General features: G+C 39.1%; 1 protein-coding gene across 2 annotated transcripts in view; it reads right to left on the reverse strand.

The window, feature by feature from the left end:
• The window catches only part of LOC122876003 (CUB and sushi domain-containing protein 1-like), a 491,774-nt gene that overhangs the window by 399,051 nt on the left and 73,153 nt on the right, over positions 1-19,570 (reverse strand). The gene's annotated exons all lie outside the window — the stretch shown is intronic.

The raw sequence follows: 19,570 nt of genomic DNA on the forward strand, positions 1-19,570 counted from the left end.
AAGACATTAGGGAAAATGACTGCCATTCTGTTATAAGAGGATGCAACACAGCAGTTACCTGCAGAATGGACAAACGCACTTACAGAGTTGGACAAACAGACGCACACGCACACACGTATGCAGACAGTTAAACACAACAAAGCCTTGTGTTTGTGACCCATTAATATCTATACAACCCTACAGACATATTCAAGCTAACAGAAAACACAAAAACAATGTTGAACAAAGGAGTGGTCTCACAGGTTTTCCCTTGCCACATGCAGATTTAGCAGCTATGAGAGCTATTTCAGAAATCTCTCCCAAACTATAGGGACGATAGGATTTCTGCCCATACAGTATGTTGATGAGTTTGTGTAGGAATTGTCCTCTTATGTCAGGACAATATTTCCAGTTATATTTATTCAGCTGATGCCTGATGTCTTGCTTGGTTAGAAAAGAAATGTCCTCAGTGAATGAAAGCAGAGGTTGAGTTGTTTTTTATTTTGTTTTTCATTTTTTTTATTCCTCCATGTTATTTCTTAGATTTCTTGATGCTGTGGTTAGTCATGTTTCTGACAAAGTCACTAATAAACTCTGTCTCTTGTGCTCTCTCTTTTCTTTCTTGGTTGTCTGTTTAGGTCTTGCTCTCTGTTTTGTATGTTTTTGTTGTTGTTGTTGGTTTTTGGGTCATTGATTTGTGCGTTGTTATGATTCTGACCAAGTCTCTTTTTCTTTTACACGCTCCCGTCCACCATGCACACACATGCACAGAATCTCAAAACAGACCTCCACTCCTCTTTAATGGTCTTGTTGCTCCTCACTTGTGCTTCATGGTTGTTGCTTAATAGCTAACAACTAGTAGTTCATCACATGACAGTGGAAGACACAAGCAAACCCAGATATACTAAAATACATTTCAGACTTAATTTAAAACCAAACTTGTCTTAGAAAAACACACTGATTAAGTGAAAATCACAAGAAAAAAGCACTTGAAAAACAACAGACACCATAGGACGGTGTAGTCCCTCATTCGTCCAGGACGTTCAAGACGTTTCGGCTCCCATCCGGAAATCATTCTCAATTGTGAAAAATGGACCGGGAACTCAGAAATTTAAGCTACTCTGTGTTAGGCAGGGCTTAAGTCATTTTTTGAGTTCCCGGTACATTTTTCATAATTGAGAATGACTTCCGGATTGGAGCCAAAACGTCTTGATTCTGAAAACAGTGTCCAGATGACTATGACTGAAACCTTTTCTACGATAAACAGACAACATAGTTGCTGAATCAGGACACCATACCTGCAACCAAGGGTACAGTACAAACATAGAGGCTTTTGCATTTAAAGAGTACAGTGGCAACTAACTGCACAAGGCCAGCACCGAAGAGTATTACTTAAATCGGATTAAAAATCAGATTGGGTATAGGAACAAATTAGTTTTTATATCTATTCAGTCTCCTCTCAGGTCCCTCAATCTTCCACCGCAGGGAAATAGCTGGTAGTCAGAGTGGAGACTGAGTATGTTGTCTCACAGACTATTTCCTGGCCTGCCTAATGTCCTACTAAAAGCCCTGGATGGATGAGTTTTACTTGACACTCATGACCCCCTGAGCTGTTGGCAAAATGCTAATGATTTGTGATTGAAGTTGCACATTCACAAAAGGACTGGCTCTACATTTGTACAATGCCTGATGCATACAGGATCCTCAAGCAAGATGGCTGCTTGTATATTTCTTTACATAACCAAGCCTGCAGTGAAGAGTTATTTCTGGGTTATTTCTAAAGGTGTTTTCTTTCTATTCCAGACAAAGTCAACAAAGAATTACATTTCACCACTTTGAAAATCTATCGGCAGATATATAACAGATACATAAAATGTGTACCAGCAGGCTTGGGGAAAGCTTGATTTAACCAAAAATGGCCATCAGTAAGCAGTTAATTACATGGGAAAGTGAAATCAGTTGTATTACTCATCTCTCCCCATGTCTTAATAATGGGTGGATGGACAGCTGAACTGAACGCCACAAACCACTGCGGCTGCATATGAAAACAGTCAGAATACAGTACTGGATAGTATTCAGGATTCCAAAACACATCTTCATGTGTAAGTAAAACTCTGTTTGCTAACTGTACCAACAACCTTTGTTCCTGCAGCATTAAGCTGAATTATTCCAGACCTGATTAAGTGAGTCAGAGGTATGACGATGTGAGCTTAAATTCAAAGCAAAAAAAACACCACATCTTCAGACATTTTGTCATTCAGGATGAGGTTTACAACTCACCAATGCATGCATGTCTCTATTTCTATTGCTCAACTGTGCGTTAGACCAAAGACAGCTATGTCATCATACATTTTTCTCCAGTGGCTCTGGCTCAAAGACCATGCTACACAAAAAGAATAAAACTGATAGTAACAGTTTATTACATTATCACTACACTGCTTGGTTTGTTTTATAGACTGATTTAACAAATTAAAGAGATTTTCATTCCCAAAATGGTTGCCCATGTTACTGTTACAAAACTAAACATGGCAGCTAAATGTGGTGGTTATGTAAGATCAAGATGTAAAGGGTTTGTTTAATCTTAATGTTTGCCAACAGTGACTGATCTCTATTTTCAGTCATGATGCATTATGACATCTGCAAAAAGGATTTTTGCAAAAGATGCTTTTATCTCCTCACGCCTTGATTATTGTAACAGCCTGTTCACTTGTCTTAATCAAAAAGCTCTGACATGACTGCAGACTGTACAAAACTCAGCTGCTAGGCTGTTAACCAGGACCAAGAAGTATGACCACATAACACCTGTTTTAGCCTCTTTACACTGGCTCCCTGTTGGTTTTAGGATTGATTTTAAGATCATGTTGATTACTTTTAAGGCTCTTCATGGCCTGGCCCCAGATTATATTTTAGACCTTGTAATCCCTTATGAACCTTCACGTAGTTTGAGATCTTCGGGCAGGGGTCTCCTGTCTGTTCCTGAGTCCAGGATGAAAACTAAGGGGACAGAGCTTTTGCTATCAGGGCCCCGAGGCTCTGGAACAACTTGCCCGAAGAAATTAGGTTGTCTGAGTCAGTGTCTTCGTTTAAATCTCGTCTCAAAACACATTTTTATCTGAAAGCATATCCTGATTTTACGTGAACTGGCTGTTTATTTTACTGTTTATTTTATTGCTTTTCTGTATTTCATGTGTTTTATTTCTTTATATTTCGTCATTCACTGTGTTATTTTATTTTTCTTGTTGTGAAGCACTTTGTACTTTGTTTTGATAAGTGCTCTATAAATAAAGTTTTATTATTATTATTATTATTATTTCAGTGTTCAGTATAAATCAAAATCTTGCATCAATCTGTATATATAAAATGTAAGTGACTAGCTGAATTATGGAGCAGGGCATCAAAACTGTGGTTACATCAGTCACTGGTACAGTCATGAGGCGAGACACACTCCACATACTGTACGTGTCAAATGCTATTCTATTCCAGGTGCATGACTGAGCATCCTCTTTTTAACTGAATATATCTCAGATAGTTGTGATAGTTGTCAGAAAGTTGTGACAGAATACAGCAGCAAAGAACAATGCACATGCACACAACAAACAATGAGCAATAAATTTAAATCTATGTCATAACTGTATTAATCCTATCGTCTGCCCAAGCGCTCAGCTCTGCCTCAACAAGCAATATCACAATACATAATTCAGCATTCACTAGAGAGGAAAGGAAAGGCCGGGAGAGGAGAGCGAGCTGAGGAGAGAGAGGTGAGGAGAGGAGCATGAAATCAGATCACTAATCTTATGATGTGAGGATTCACCAGAAGTAGGCTAGCAACATAACACTCTTGCCAACTGTATAAGCATCACTTTACATCCAAGTGAGCTTTTTATCTCGGTGCTGCAGTGGCCATATTGCGGAAAAACATCCTAGGCACTGTCACAGTCACCTTTCATGATAGGATAACTGTCCTCTTATAAAAAAAAGGAATAGGTAAAATGATATCCATTTTCCTGTTTAAAATTGTAATTAGTCAAGTAATCCACTCAATCAAGCACAAAAATGCAATCTCTCAGATTGAATTACCGCCATAATCAATTTACTCTGGTATATTAGAAGCAAAAATCTGAACTAACTTAAATGTGAATTATCATCATCGTCCAAAGTGGCAGAGCTCTCCCTCCTGCGTTTTAAATATCATCTTGCGTACTGCCACAGTTACATTTCATTTACAAACAGAGAGGAGAGGCAATGTTGATGTTTTACTTTTCAAAGCTATACTTGGTTTCTCAAAGAGTTGCTTTGAGGCCATCATATGTTAATATGCATATTAATCAAGTCAGCACACATTCAATGAGATCTTCTTAGATACACCAGAAAAGTAGCTTGATTTGTTGCTTGTCACTTTTCAGAATTAATGTCACTGAGCGAATGTGTGTAGAGTCAGTAAATCACTGACAAGGATGACAAGTTGGCTGTAGAGAAGAGAAGAGAAGAGAAGAGAAGAGAAGAGAAGAGAAGAGAAGAGAAGAGAAGAGAAGAGAAGATGAAAATATATGGCCTTGTCACTTGGGGACAACACAAGACAGATAGTATCTCCCTATTAAATGCCCACAGTTTAATATCCAAGGTATCCGGTATTACTATGGTTACACTATCAATTACAAACCAGGAGATGTACCCTTAATCCTAGAGATATGGAGCAGTACATTTGTGAAACCATTACTGATGCTGTCATGCGTGGGCCCAGGAGACGTAGGCTTGCAAGATAACCATGACAGAACATGTCAGCTGCATAACTATCACACCACGTCCACATATAGCCTCCTGGATGGCAACTACTATGTAGCTGCTTCCTGTAAGAGTGGGGTCCTTAGAGGAGCCATCACTTCACAGAAGGTGAAACTGTTTAAACTGAATTAAAAGGTAAGTTCTTGGTCATGCACCAACATGCATGCTGCCTGTTGCCGTAGCTCCGTCTTAAAGAGTTTCCCCTCGGGGATAAATAAAGTATTTCTGATTCTGATTCTGATGCAGTGGAAAGAAAGACAGAGGTCACAACTTATTATGTCATCAGTACTATGGATACAATAGACTACTGTTGAACTTCAGCCTTGTATTTCCACCTTATGAGAAAATGAAAAGTTTCACTCCACTGTGACTGTTAAAGCCCAGGGAGGAGCTGCAGCAGAATAGTTAAGGCCCTTAAACGCAATGTTTGTCTAACAGCATCTGAAACCCCCTTTCTGACACTGAAATTAGGGGGCTGCATCGGAAAATATATACAAATATTTGCAACTTTCCAAAACAGACGATCTGACAACCCTACTCAACACTTTACACAGCGATTGGCCAGGTGTGCAGAGGTGCAAAAGTAACACAGGGTTTGAACTTCTCTCTCAAAATCTCTTTTTTCATTCTTCACACAACTTCTTCTGTCACTTTCTGGTATACAACTGAGTGCAACACCAAAAATGCCTCTGAGGAGAGACTGTCCAAAAGTATCTGTTGTCATTCCCATTTTTCTTTTTTACTTAGTAAAGAGATAGTACAAAGACATGCAAAAGAGACAGAATTGGGGAGGCAGTGACCAGGGAGGCGGTATGATTCAAGAGGAGATTAGAATGGCAGGCTTTTGCCTTCAAGTTCAGGCCATTTGGAACAAGTATAAACACTTCTGCCTTTCACGAGTTTGACGAAACATTGTACGAAATAGTAAGTTACACGCATACTAAACCTATTAGCTAATCAAAACTAAAGCTATCAGATAGTTTGTCCTACTGTACGCACAATCGTAACTGATGCTAAGCAACATGTTACTAAGGCCCAGGTTGGACAATGGTCGGAGCTATCTTTTAAGCCAAAGGCACTAAACATGAGAAGGCTCACATCAGCAAAGAGTTACCACTATAGCTATATATGCTGATTGGCTGGTACTCACTGGATATAACAGTTCCAGGATTGACTGTTGGATGGTAAGTGCATGCAGATTGTCAATCACTACTTCAAGTAATTTTTTTGTAGAAAAAGAAGTGAGTGTAACATTGTGTATATGCTTCTTGTTCTGTATTTCCTCTATAGTCTTCCAGTAGCTGTGAGTCATAACAGCAAAACACTGCCAGTACTCACAGAGATAGAGCGCATGGGAAAATGTTTAGGTAACTTATTAATTCAGTAAAAGCTTACGTTAACCAACTATAGTACACTTGAAATGCAGTTGAGCATGGCACTTGACTGGTTAGCTCTGTGTTTGTGCATAACTATATAAATGTAAGGCAGAGGATTGCTAAAAAAAAGAGTCTGCATGAACAATCACTCTTCTCTAGCTGAACAAATAAATTAGAAAGGAGTAGGCTTATTGTTACAACCTGCAACAAAACCAAAACAGGAAACCAACTATCACCACTGCCATCACCAAGAAAACAATACAAAGGAAACTCTGATATGTTGAAATATTCACTAGCTCTCACTTCCCAATATGCTTAGCAGATGAGATCAAGATCAATGGCGGTCTAAGTAGCAAATGCTGTATGAATCTGTTGGGTGTGTAATTGTTTTCATTCATGCACCAGTGGTCATTTCTTGATTATATCATTGTTGTTATGGATACAGTGATGTTACAGCTCACAGCTATGTTCTGAGTGATATTATATCTAGTGGTGCGTGTGTTTTCATGTCACTGGTGTTTGGATTAACTGAACGCTAATCATCATGGAGAAAACACATGCTATGTTGGCAGTAACACAGGTCAGTCTCAATTATATCATTGCAGCTCAGAAGAGATAAAAGAGAAATGAATGGGAAGAAAAGAAAATTCTGGATTTGAAAGTTGACAGTTGTATTCTGAGTAATAGTGCAGCTGGCCAGAGGTCTTTGACTCCTGTCATGTTATAATATCTTGGTGGAGTGGAAAAAAGAAAAGGATAAAAAGATGTGAACGACAAGACCAGAGTCAACAGTTTTGTTCTGCAAGCCTTGCAGTAAGCAGACTCTGTGACTTATGTCACCGTTGCTATGTCTTGCTTTGCGTAAATCATAAACTATTAACAATGCGGGCAAACTGGCAGACATGTATGCTGTGCAGACAGATCTGTCATAATTTCCATTGCTGGTTCTTCACCTTGACCCAGACATGACGGGTTTCAAAACATGGTGTTACTGATTTACAGACTCATAGATAATGAATGACAGAAGATGTAAGAGCTGACTGTGAAGCTCTCTGTGGTGGATTTTCAAATAGTTTTAGCAAAACCATAACAGCAATGTTGTTTTCATGTAAAATGATGCCTATTGCTATTAGCCTGGATTTGGTGGGTCCCCAAATGGAAATTTATACAAAAACGAATAAATAAAAAACAGCTTTCAGGCAGGTTTAGTTTTGTTTCAGATTAGTTCAAATGAATATAATATTCAGTATAGTGAGCAAGTATACAAATTTGAAGAGGAAACACAGAGACGGTCTCCTGAGATGTGACATTTTAGAAGGAGAGCTGTGTTAACAACTGTATTCATCTTCTATTTTATGGTACATCACGACATGTATAAAATGCCAAATCCCGTGCAATAATTGTACTGAGAAAAGGCCATAAAACCTCTAGCAATACTTTGTATTATCTTGTTTCATATTGTAAGGAGTAGAGAGTAACGCAGTGGGTGGAGTATGCTGGTCATTGTTGGCCATTCTGGTTTAAGAGTCCAGGGTTGTTTTTCACTTACAGTGTGTTTTGAATAGTGTGAGTTGGAGCTTTTTGGTATTATACAATTTTTGTGGTGCTATATTCTTTGGGTCATTTTTTCATTACATTTGATTATTTGAGGTTTATGGTTAAAGACATAGAAGAAACAGTATGCAACAAAGGTTCCAGATCACCAAGATGCACTTTGCTGACTTTGTAAAGTACATCTTTTCAGATACACTGGAGGCCCGTGGCAATGACAAATTAGCTCAAACAGGCTAATGCATGTTTTGATTGTGGGAAAAGAAGTTACAGCTGCTTTTTGAAGAGGATGACTAGTATAAATACCCCCCTTCACAGTAGGAATTCAATCTTAGGTAAAAGTCTTTCAAATATTATATATAAAGCAAATTATTATTACAGTGATTTTTACTCTGATGCATCTTCCTTGATCAAATTACAGGAGTATTCCATGAAGACAATATTTTTACTGTACCATGTAATTCACAACAAATTAAAAATGTATCATTTTTAATTGGCAAGCAAGATGACTAACCACAGTCATCATAAACAGTGATTACTAATAGTATCTAATACAGCGCAACAGAACTTTTTATGTTTCATTAAAACAAGACTGCAGATGAGACATTTTGCATGACATTCTAGATATGATGCATTAATCAATGATTTCCACATTCAACCATAAATAATACTCTGATTAACATATCATTCATGTTGACAGAGCAGACTGTGAAAATAGAAAATAGCCTGCTGAGCCGGGGTTTGCAGATTGATTCCCTTGTGAGGCAGTGGGGCTTACTGTATGTAACTGATGCACAAATCAGTCTGCGTTGTACGCAAGTAAGCTATACAGTATCTTTGCAGTTTCTATTTATTTACTGACAGTGAGATCTGAGATTTTCCTTGGTGTCTGAAGAATGGTGGCAATTCACTTTGCAGAGGGAATTTAAAAATTAAAAAAAACATGCTGGTTTGGTAACGTTCAACATGAAAATAGGTCTGATTAGAGGGAACCCTGTCTTAGCACAAATGATGGCAGTTATTGGAAAGTGGTATCAAATTGTCTTCAGTTTCACAGACACAGCAGGTGGTAAGCTTAGAAGAAGCAGTAGAGGAGTTTTGTCGACACTGTGAGGTCATCAGGCAACCAGCGAGGAAGTTGCCAGGCTGCTGTATGACAAGTAGTAGCTGCAGAACATAACTCCTAAACAACAAACTGTAGAGGTGATGGAAGGCGGATTTTTGAACTTTAGAGACAGCTAGGCTAGCTGTTACATCCTGCTTCCTTGATATGTAGCGTAGAGTGGTATCAATCTTCTCATCTAACTCTGGGCAAGAAAGCATATTAATAAGCGTATTTCCCAAAATAGAAAAGCTACTTTTGACTTGACCTGTTAAGCTAACTATCTTCACTCTCACTGAAAAATAAAGACTCAAGTCATTCTGTTTCACAAAGGTTATTATTATTAATAATAATATATGACAAACTATAAACATGGTGGACGTGTTTACAGTTTCCTTTATTTGAGAATATGTTTACATTAATCTTTCACACCCCGAAGCTGAACACTGCTGTGGCTGATATGTCATGGCAGTATGACGGGCTATATGGTGCAGCAACAACATGATAAGTAAAGTTGTCAAGTGAGGCTGATGCAGTGGGCAGTGGTGTTATGTTGTTAGCCAGCTGCTCCGGTTCGGCTTCCACTTAATAAGCTTCAGTAAAAAACTAGTGAGGTAATGTTTAATGTATGTGAGGTTTTCTACTGAGGTTAGGATGAGCAACACATTGGTTCAGAAGGGTGCTTTAATATTATATTATATTATAATAGTGTGTTTAATAGAGTAATTTAACATTTATTTCTGTGGCTCAAAGAGTCCATAAAATAATAATACATTTAACTAAATTAGAGTTTTGATGTATTACCTTTATAATATGTGAAATGGTATCAATATATAAATCACAAATTTATAAATACAGTAATCGGATACCACAGATTAGGAAATATAAATTACAGCTTCAATATAACGTTATATTACATTATATTATGACATAATTATATGGTAACATAATATACATGGTAATCTAATGAGTGGTATACTATAAATTAGGTAATTAGGCGATACTGCAGAGAGGTTGTTAGTGGATGAATAGAGTACCACAAAGACAGGCTGGTTGGCTGGCTGAGTCACCATCGACTGCTGATCTAGAAGCAATTATCCTTTTCCAAATTTCTGACCATAATTCTCAGGTAAAAGATCTATCCTCTAATTAGTCACCACTTCCAGTCAAAGGCACATTATTGCAAACAGCGGACAGAAAAAGGGACAAAGTGGATCGATCAAACAGACAGACAGACAGACAACTGCCAGCTGACTTATCTAATATGTTAAAAGAAAATTCCTCCAAAGCCACCTTTATTAAGTCTTCAGACAGAGAACAGTCTGACCCTTTTATGCAAGTAGAAAGTAGACAAGACAAAACGATTAGCTGAAAGGAAGAGAGAGGATGAGAGGGGAATGGTTGGGGCAGGAGACAGAATGAGATGAAAAAGGTAAATAGGCAGGAGAAGGAGAGAGTATTTGGGAGGGAGATTAAGAAATGGAAATCACACTTCAGGACAGAGAGAGAGCAAGAGGAAGAAGGAGAAAAAGGACAACAGCTAAAAAGGATGAGGCAGTGAGAGAAAGATCCAGAGAGGAGAGGAGCAGGGGGAGAACATTATATCAGATCTGAGTGGAGGAAGTCATTTAGTTAAATTTAGCCATCATTTAGAAAGCTCTTCATGCCCCCTAAACAGCTCCACACCAGCAGGCTACTGGATGCAACAAAATGCCTGCTAAAATCAAAATTAGGAGAGGAGGGGAGAGAAGAAAAGAGGAGAAGAGAGGAGCAGGCTTGCTATGTGACACCTCTCTCTGTTCTCTGTCTTAGTCAGTGCAGTGACGTCAGCTTTTTAACAGCATTGGTGTCAAATCTGGCCTCCCTCCTGTTTGTGGATTTTTCATGTATATTTATGAGATACTTATCCTTTTTGATCACTGCAGACTGTGTAGTGCATCCTGCAGAGGGTGGACACAATATCAAGAACACCTGTGCTATTTAATGCCAACGTTATGAAGCTTAAAATGGCCCATTCCTCCTACAAATACCATTTTGTCCTGCATGCATGCTCAACAATGTATGTAACTGGTATAAGTCCATATTACTGCTAGCCTGGCGGTCTTCCTCACTCCTCATTTGTGCAGGAAACTGAAAAAAGGAGCAGTGTGGATATAAAGGTAGATCTGTTATACTACCTGAATCAACCAGAACAAAATGTCATATCAAACAATGAAAAGAATCAAACTAGTGCCCGATTATTGTCTTCGTTCCTTAGTTACTGAAATTTAGTAATTAGTTAGTTACTTCTCTCAAAAGTAATTTAATTACTTTACCAATTGCTGCATATAAAAGTAATTAATTACTAAGGAAAATATCCTTTGTGTTAAATTGTCTGCTTCAATTCTCTTATTAATGCACACATATCTACATTATTTTAGTGACTGTCAAATTATTTCTATCATTGTACCTATTATCACTGATAGGAGTTATTAATACTCCCGACCACCAGAGGGCAGCAACAACTAGGGTTCCTACCTGTAAGCTACACTTATAGTAGGATTTAGTAGAAGAGGACTCACACGAAGCTGGATGTATGGTAACCGAGCGTTGTTACAGTAGTTGATGAACCCAACTTTATTCAGTTTATATTAGAAACATTACAATCACTATGATGAAAAGCAAGCTCACATTGCCTGAACTGTCTTGCGCTACTGTAAGGTCGGGTGACGTTAGATCATAAACCGGAAAATCCGGGGAATAGGCTTCGTTTGTCTGCTATCCTCTGCAGTTTTCCACTGTTTTCAGGTAAGACAAAAGTAACAAGTAACGAGCCCATTTAATTTAATTTCAATTTAATTTAATTTCAGCAATTGCATAATTTAATTTGGAAAAGTAATTAGTTACATGTGTGCTTACCGACAAAAGTAGTGGAATTACTCCCAACACTGGTAAGGACTAAGCCTTAATGGTATGTGCTCTACCAGGTGAGCTAGCGGGGTGCCCTAATGCCCGATTTTTTATGTGTTCATAAAATATTTAAAAGGGCTCTACAGACATCTAAAGAGGCATGTGTCTCCACACAGCACCATTTTATCGAAAAACAACACAAAAATAACCACCATAGGAAGTGCATTAACTTTTTAACCATTCAGTCTTAACTGCATATTGAGGTGCATCAGGTTCATAATCAAATATTAATTAGAATACAGGGGAAACTGTAAGCTTTACAGCTCTTGATGCACAACACTAAGTACATTAAAGCCTAATGTGCAAGAGAAATGGAAAACAGTATTAGTTTTTCCATCAAGATTCGATTTCTTAACCTAACTCTTCTTGGCACACAGGAACTATACAGTATGTCTATTTCCAGTCTGAGCTTGTTTGTGTGTTTGTGCCCAGTCAAATTTTGTGTACGTCATACCCCTGATACTTCTGCCAGCCTTGCTCTGTACAATACTCCTCTCTCTACCTCTAGATTTTCAACACATTTTTAAATGATAAATAAATAAAACCAAAAACTCAACGTAATAACTAAAAGTAATCACAGAATCAGACCTCTCTGCTGGAATTCACCTGCTCCGTTGAGTTAACTGTTCCTGCAAATTTGCACCTTGTCTCTTAGGAATAATGCTTATACAGTATATTATATTATATTAATTTGTTTTGCCAAATGCACTTTGAGGGAAATGTAGTTTCTGCCTGGATTATAATCAGTGGCAACGTTTTTTTGAGTGTAGGAAGTGTGTGATGTTTTTGTACCACATGCAAATCATGGGGAGGTGGTCGGGGTGCATGGTGGGAGTACAAAGAACAGGACCCTGATGCCAGAGACCGGGCTTCACTTCCTAATTCTCGCATATGCTTAGGTTTAGGCAACAAAAGCACTTTGGTTAACGTTAGGGAAAGATTATGGTTTCACTTAAATGTTAATAAAGTGAACACATCCTGTCTCGTGCTTCAAGTCACTTTTGACTTTTTTCAATATTAACCCTGATCTACCTACCTCTACCTAACCTTAACCAACCTGACTGAGTGGCTAAATATAACCATAAAAATGTTAATCATGCTTTAGTTGATACAAGTAGATATTGTAGGGACAACAAAGGAAATATGTTTGTTTTGCAGATATATTCTTTATGAACATTTTGCAGCTTGGCAGATACATTCATTAACAATGTTTTGTCATTATGCTGATAAAAATGTAATTTAGGTTGCAACACCATATTGGCCCAAATTTAAGACAATATTTTCTTCCTGGAAATATGTTTGAAAAAGCACTGGCCGTATTTTATATGAGGACTAAACAATAACGTGTTCACAAAATCAGATCTTCTTTTTGAATGGAGAGAATAATACTGGTGTAACACTGGCTCCTACAGAGACCGTTGCATTATGAGTTGTTCACAGGTTGCTTGGAGCCTTGATGTTGCTAGACTCGCAAGTTGCTTCAAGTTCGTTTACAGTGACTTTTTTAGAGTTTATAGTTATCCCAGTTTAACCAGAGGGAGTGTCTGACAGCTCATGGAACATGTTTTGCTGCCACAGAGGAAATAAATTCCCGACAAATGAAAAGTCAAAAGCGTCTCCCAACCAGTTTACAGCAAACCTTCTTCATTAGAGGTATATATAAAAATATCAAATATGATTGTTATTATTATCATTAAGCTGTGTGTACTGATATCTTATCATCATCCTTATTTAAAGTCTGTCTTGATATGCCATCCTGTTCCTGTACGGGTGTCAGTGTATCCTGGGTACATAACTGTGCTGTAAGCTACTTTGGCACTAGCAGTATGCAGTGCCATACTGCTGCAGCTAAAGCTAAGTCTTAGAGAGATAATGGCTTTTTGTCTGCTTCCCCTCAACCATCAACAGATTAGAGGCATGTAGACACGCAGCCTCTCCCTTTCTCTTTATTTCTCTCGTTCTCCTCACGTTTTTTCTTCTCTCTCTCCCTCTCCTCTCCCTCTGCTCATCTTATCTATTTTTTCTTCTCTATAAGCCGACTCACTCTCTCCCTCCTCTTACACCCACCCCACACCCCATATCATTTTTAAACATGTTCTCTCTATTTTCAGACATCATCTTCTTTCCCTTCACTGCCAGAAACACAAGAAAACTGCAGCGTCAGCCCAGCACCCCGCCACCCCCCACCCCCCACCACCACACACTCACCCCACCTCACTCATTCTCTCTTTCTGTGGTACTGACCAGAAAGCTGTTTATAGTACCAACAGTGGCTGATGTGGCCATCTGACATTTAGACAAACGATCTACGGAAGCGGTCGAGGAAATAGAGAGGGGAAAATGAGAGTACAAAGGTGTAAAGAACGAAACAGCAGACAAAAACAAGAAAGAGGGAGCAAAGATAGCAAAGCTGAGGTGCAAAACTTTAAAAAGGGTGGAGGAGGGGACAGTCAGATACTGAGAGCGGAGAAACTGAGAGGAATACTGGCAGAGAAGCAAGAGAGCAGCACAGGAAGAGGATAAAATGGAGCGAGAAAATAAATGATTGGTGAAGAGAGGAGGAGGAGTATGAAGGGAGTAGAAGTGGAGAATAAAGAGACAGAGGAGAAGAAGTAGATAGAGGGCAGATGAGACTCTGACAGGAAAGTTATTTCAGTGGTCATATAGACATCTCAATGAAAATGCCAACAACCTAATCAAAGGACTCGAAAGGGCAGAGAGAGAGAAAGAGAGAAAGAGACACTGAACGAAAGCGAAGAGGAGAATGATAAGGAGTGAGGTGGAGGAAGAGAGGCAGGATGGACAGTGAAGGAACAGATGGAAAGAAGGAGAGCAATAAAAGGGGGAGAGAGGGGAGAGAAAAAGAAGAAAATTGAGAGGAATGAGTGGCAAGGAGAAAGGAAAGAGTAGGGGAATGATACATAACAAAATGTAGAAAGAATCAAAAGTCACGGATGAAAAGAGGGGAAAAGACATGAGGCAAGAGAAAAAGGACAGAGGGATGAAAGAGAATGGGGTGAGATAGAAGGAATCGCTTGCTTTTTGACATTCAAGAAGCACTACTTGAAACTCCTCATAGAAGCAGCTTATTGTCTAATGTGCTGAAGATGTGCTAAAGGGACCTGATACCGTCTTCGCTGGCAAAATGTGGCAGAATTAGAGCAAATTTGAGTTGAGACATTGTTCAAAAAACCCATAACTAGTCTGAAAAACAAAGTTAGGCAAACACATCCTTACATTTCAGAGCAGGACTTAAGACAGGCGGGCAGACAGACAGGAAGACAGACAGAAAAGCTGTGTTATTTAGCCATCATTTGTCAGACAGAAGTAAGCGATTGCCGTTGTTCAGATTTAATGGCCTGTAAAGGACACTGCAACATCAATTTTCATACAGCTGTGTGTGTGTTTGTGTGTGACTGAGAGAAAAAGAGGGAGAATGTGTGTATAAGTGTGTGTGTGTGTGTGTGTGTGTGAGTGTGTAGCTGATATTGCTATGGCTAGAGACTTGGAGCCTTTTACAACCTTTCCTTTATTATTTCCTTATCACACTGCTTAAGGCCTTCCCTCCCTCCTGCTCTTTCCTTCTCCTCCTTCCACCTTCTTCTCCTCCTCCTTAACCCCCTCCCTGCTTTGCTCACTCACTCCTCCTTTCCCATTCCTCACCATTTTTCTGTGTCTCCATCCATCTCTCTGCCTCTCCTCTCAAGCTGACAAAGCGATATTGCTCAGTTCACACTTTGAGATGTCAGCGTGGCATGACTTTTAAACAGTCTTTACTTGAATTGATGAATTGTTTCAAATGTTTCCATTGCCAAATGTTATTTAATTTAGTTTAATACAATTCAATTTGATTTGATTTACTTTGATTTCATTCCACTGGATTTCGGTGGATAAAATTCTGCTATTTCCCCCAAGGATGGCACAACGAAGCATTGGTAATAGAGCACATTGTGGTCTTTAATGGAAACAAATAAAACCTAAATTTAACAAGAAACAATTTAACAGCCATTATGCGCTTAGCACGTTTCTTGGCCTTTCGACCCTGGAAACTCATTCCAAACCTTTTTGTAGAGTTTAAACACAGTTTAGAGGCCTTGCCTTTCATCCATCTCTCGATCTGCTCTCTCTCCTCTCCTCCTTTCCTCTCTTGTTGTGCCATTACAAAGGTACCTTGTAAAAAACCTTCAGTCAGTCACTTAGCCAGCCTGTAACATAAACAATCAGTCAGCAAGTCAGTCACTCAACTTAACAACCAGTTCATCATTTAGTCAGTAAATCAAACTGACAGTCAGTCAGTCAGCCAGCCCGCTAGCCAGTTTCTCACCTTCTCCCTCCCTCTTCCTCTCCCACTGTCTTCCCTGTAGGGCTGTACTGCAGTGGCACAGTGTACCACAGGACCTTTTCAGCAGAGCTCCTATGATGTTGGTTTCCACAAGCTAACATCTATTAACACCCTCCCGGTTTCTCCTCCCCTCTCTACCAATCTCTTTTTCAGCCTCCCTTCCTCTGTCTCCTCTGTCTTCCTCGCTTTGTGCACCACGGGACCATTTTTTTGCAGTGTCCTTACGATGTAGGTTCAACATTGCTAGCGACCATTACCGATCATTAAAAATGAATAGAATAAGAACGATGCTACTGGAGCAACGATAGCCTGTGGCTAATGCATTTATACTCAGACGTACACACACACACACACACACACACACACATGCTCAGTTCAAAATGCATAAACACAAATTCACACACAAACTGCTGGCTGTTAATGTGGACGCACATAAAAAATCTTCCAAATATCATGCATGCAAGTGCAAACACACACACACACACACACAGGGCTCCAACATTAAACACCCCCTCACTGACAGCCACATATTTTATATGTTTGTACACAGTGCTATGCCTGTGCTCATTTGCACATACAAACTTCCAGACTTTATGGACATACACAATTTAAATTCCTTCACATGGACACACTCATTCAAGCAAATACACCCACTTATGCAGACTTGTGTAAACAAGCAAACACTAATACACATACATAAACAAATTCAAAACTAACACATTCACTTTCAACTTGCTGCACTACATTAATATGACACACAGCTTGTACAGCTTTCGCATGGTTGCACTCAGAAAAGCTGTGTACACAGACAAGATGCATAGATACAGTGGCACACACACTTTTAGCTTACGCATGGACATTTACACACAAAAGGGCACTCTTCGCTACTTCCCCCTTAACACACACACACACACACACACACACACACACACACACACACATCTAACCCCAAGCATTTTTCTCTTGAAGGCCGAGACAAACACTTACACTCGCAGATTGTTTATTCTTTAAAATGATTCATCTTCTGCAGACTTTTCAACTTTTTACAGATACAGTGGAACAACAACACTCACACACTTTGCAGAACAGTGAACCCATTAATGTGAGTGACAGCTGCATTAAAACACTGGACTGTTCAGCAGATAAGTGGCGTACACATAATTTGACTAAAAACACAAGGAAAGACAGAGGGAGATGGGAGGTGGTTGTCAGTGAGAGAGGTACACAGAGACAGAGACACTAATAAACAATCTGAACCCTTTGCCAACCGGGAGAGTAATTATTACTGCGCCTCTATGTATTTCTTTCTGTGTGTCTCACTGTCTCGCTCTCTCCCTAAAATCACATTAATGGATGAAAGTAGCTTCTGCTGCTGCTGACTCGTCGCTTTGAAATGGAAATGTAACTCATTGGCTCCATATGTAGAGCACGCATACACACACACTCATACAGTACACGACACACAGACACACACACGCACCTACACGCACAGCGTAGGTGTGCTGTAACAGTGTCTCACACACACACACACACACACACACACACACACACACACACACACCCACTATGCCCTTAAACCATGGAACTAAGCGAGAGAAAAACTGAAATAACACTAATGTAACATTAACAGACACATTAGCCTGCTTAATGCTAGCCCGCTAGCCAGCCATTAGCCTACAGCTTATAGAAAATGGCATGCTAACAGAGGCAAAGCGGAAATAATAAAATAGCAAAAGTGCTACATTAACAGACTCAATATTCAATGGACAGCGGCATCAAACCAACAGATACTCAGGTTTAAAGCTGCAGGGTGGTACAGCGGATGGACACTATCATTTAGCTACGTGCAGGATCTTTATTCATGCTAAAAGAATCTCCATCTGCTTTAGTTCCTTGAGCAAAACACTGAATCCATACCAGCTCCTGCCAGCTGACCCTGCACTCTCATCTAAAAGTGATTTTCCCTACCTGGATCAGTAATTACCATATTACTTTTATCTGTGTTATTTTAGCTTCCTAGCCCTGGGATACGCCATAGTAAGTAACAGTTGTACATTCAGACAGACAATGGCACTACATTTAAAAAAAAAGCAGCATCCATTTCATTCATTTCAATGAGACCAATGTGCTGACGCAGTGAAGCCACCACTGCAGAGGGCTCCAGCAAAAAAAAAAAAAAATGAAACAAAAAAGTAGGGCAGTCCAGAAAGAAAGTTGAATAGGTGGCTGCTGAGTTAGTAACCTTTTAAACAGTGCTTTTATAAGCCTAGTTTTTTACTGAATGTAACAGTTAACAACAATCAACGCAGAATGACAGCATGCAGTGACAGAATCGCTTGCTGATGTACATACTAAAGTACACTTGAACGTGATGCAATTACTTAGTTTAGAAAAAATGCAAACAAACTATATATGAATATTGTAACTGAATTGGACAAAACAATTAAACACTTTGGTTTGTATTTCTTCTTCTCTTCTGGATTTATTTTTAGAAAATGGCATTGTCTGTCTTAACAAGGCCTAAAAAACTATAGATCTAGAATTAAATGGAGGCACACATGTATATAGGTAATGGCAACAGTAAGTGTAATGCTTTGGAAATTGAGTACCAAGAAAGTCGAGCCTTTCCATTCAAGAGGTGCTAAAGAAAACTACACTGAATCTTTCCGCGTTGACTGATGTATGTACAGAAGTAACAGAGGTTTAGTTTGTTCACAAGGTTTGGGAGTTCTGAGAGGTATAGCAAGTAATGTTTGACACCTGAAATTTGAATAAAAAAGACTAGACCTCAATTTTATGCAAACATGGTACGGTCGCTTTCTGAACCCACTGCAACGATCCAAACAAACGGGAAATGGTGGCAATTATATTCTTCACTGGAATTGGTAAAAATGTACCACAGCTGTTGATGTCCTGAATAATTTGTCAAATTAAATTTGGATATTGGTTTTCATGGATGTCTTGTAGCCACACCGACTGATCTTCCATTATGAACTCCAGTTGAGAGGTTCATTTCATGCTTATTTTTAGAGCTGGCTGGCTGAGTAATCCTGTGTTATGAAATAACCCTCAGCTCCCACCACAGCGAGGCGTCTGCACCACAAGGTACAGAAAAACAGCAACAAACTGCTGTGCCAAAGTGGCTGCATTAAAAGCTCTATACCAGCCAAATGCAAAGTTTTAACCCATGATATCAGTTCCAATTCTTTATAGCCTGTTACAGCACATAGCTCATCAGGCATATATTTGGAGTTTGAATAGCATACAGTAGATCTTTATTTAGATGATGGATGTATGCAGACAACGCTAACAGTTAAAAAGATCAATGTAGTGGTCTCTATTAGTTGGGTTTAAAAAATTCAGAAAAAAACATTAACGTGATGGCTCAAAAAGAGCCTGACAAATAAACTAGCCATGGCATTTACTCATGCATACTAATGGGTGGTAAAACACAATTGAACCAGCCATGCAACGGCACTTTTATGATGT

This window comes from Siniperca chuatsi, linkage group LG1 (assembly GCF_020085105.1).
Source record: "Siniperca chuatsi isolate FFG_IHB_CAS linkage group LG1, ASM2008510v1, whole genome shotgun sequence".
Taxonomy (NCBI): Eukaryota; Metazoa; Chordata; class Actinopteri; order Centrarchiformes; family Sinipercidae; genus Siniperca; species Siniperca chuatsi.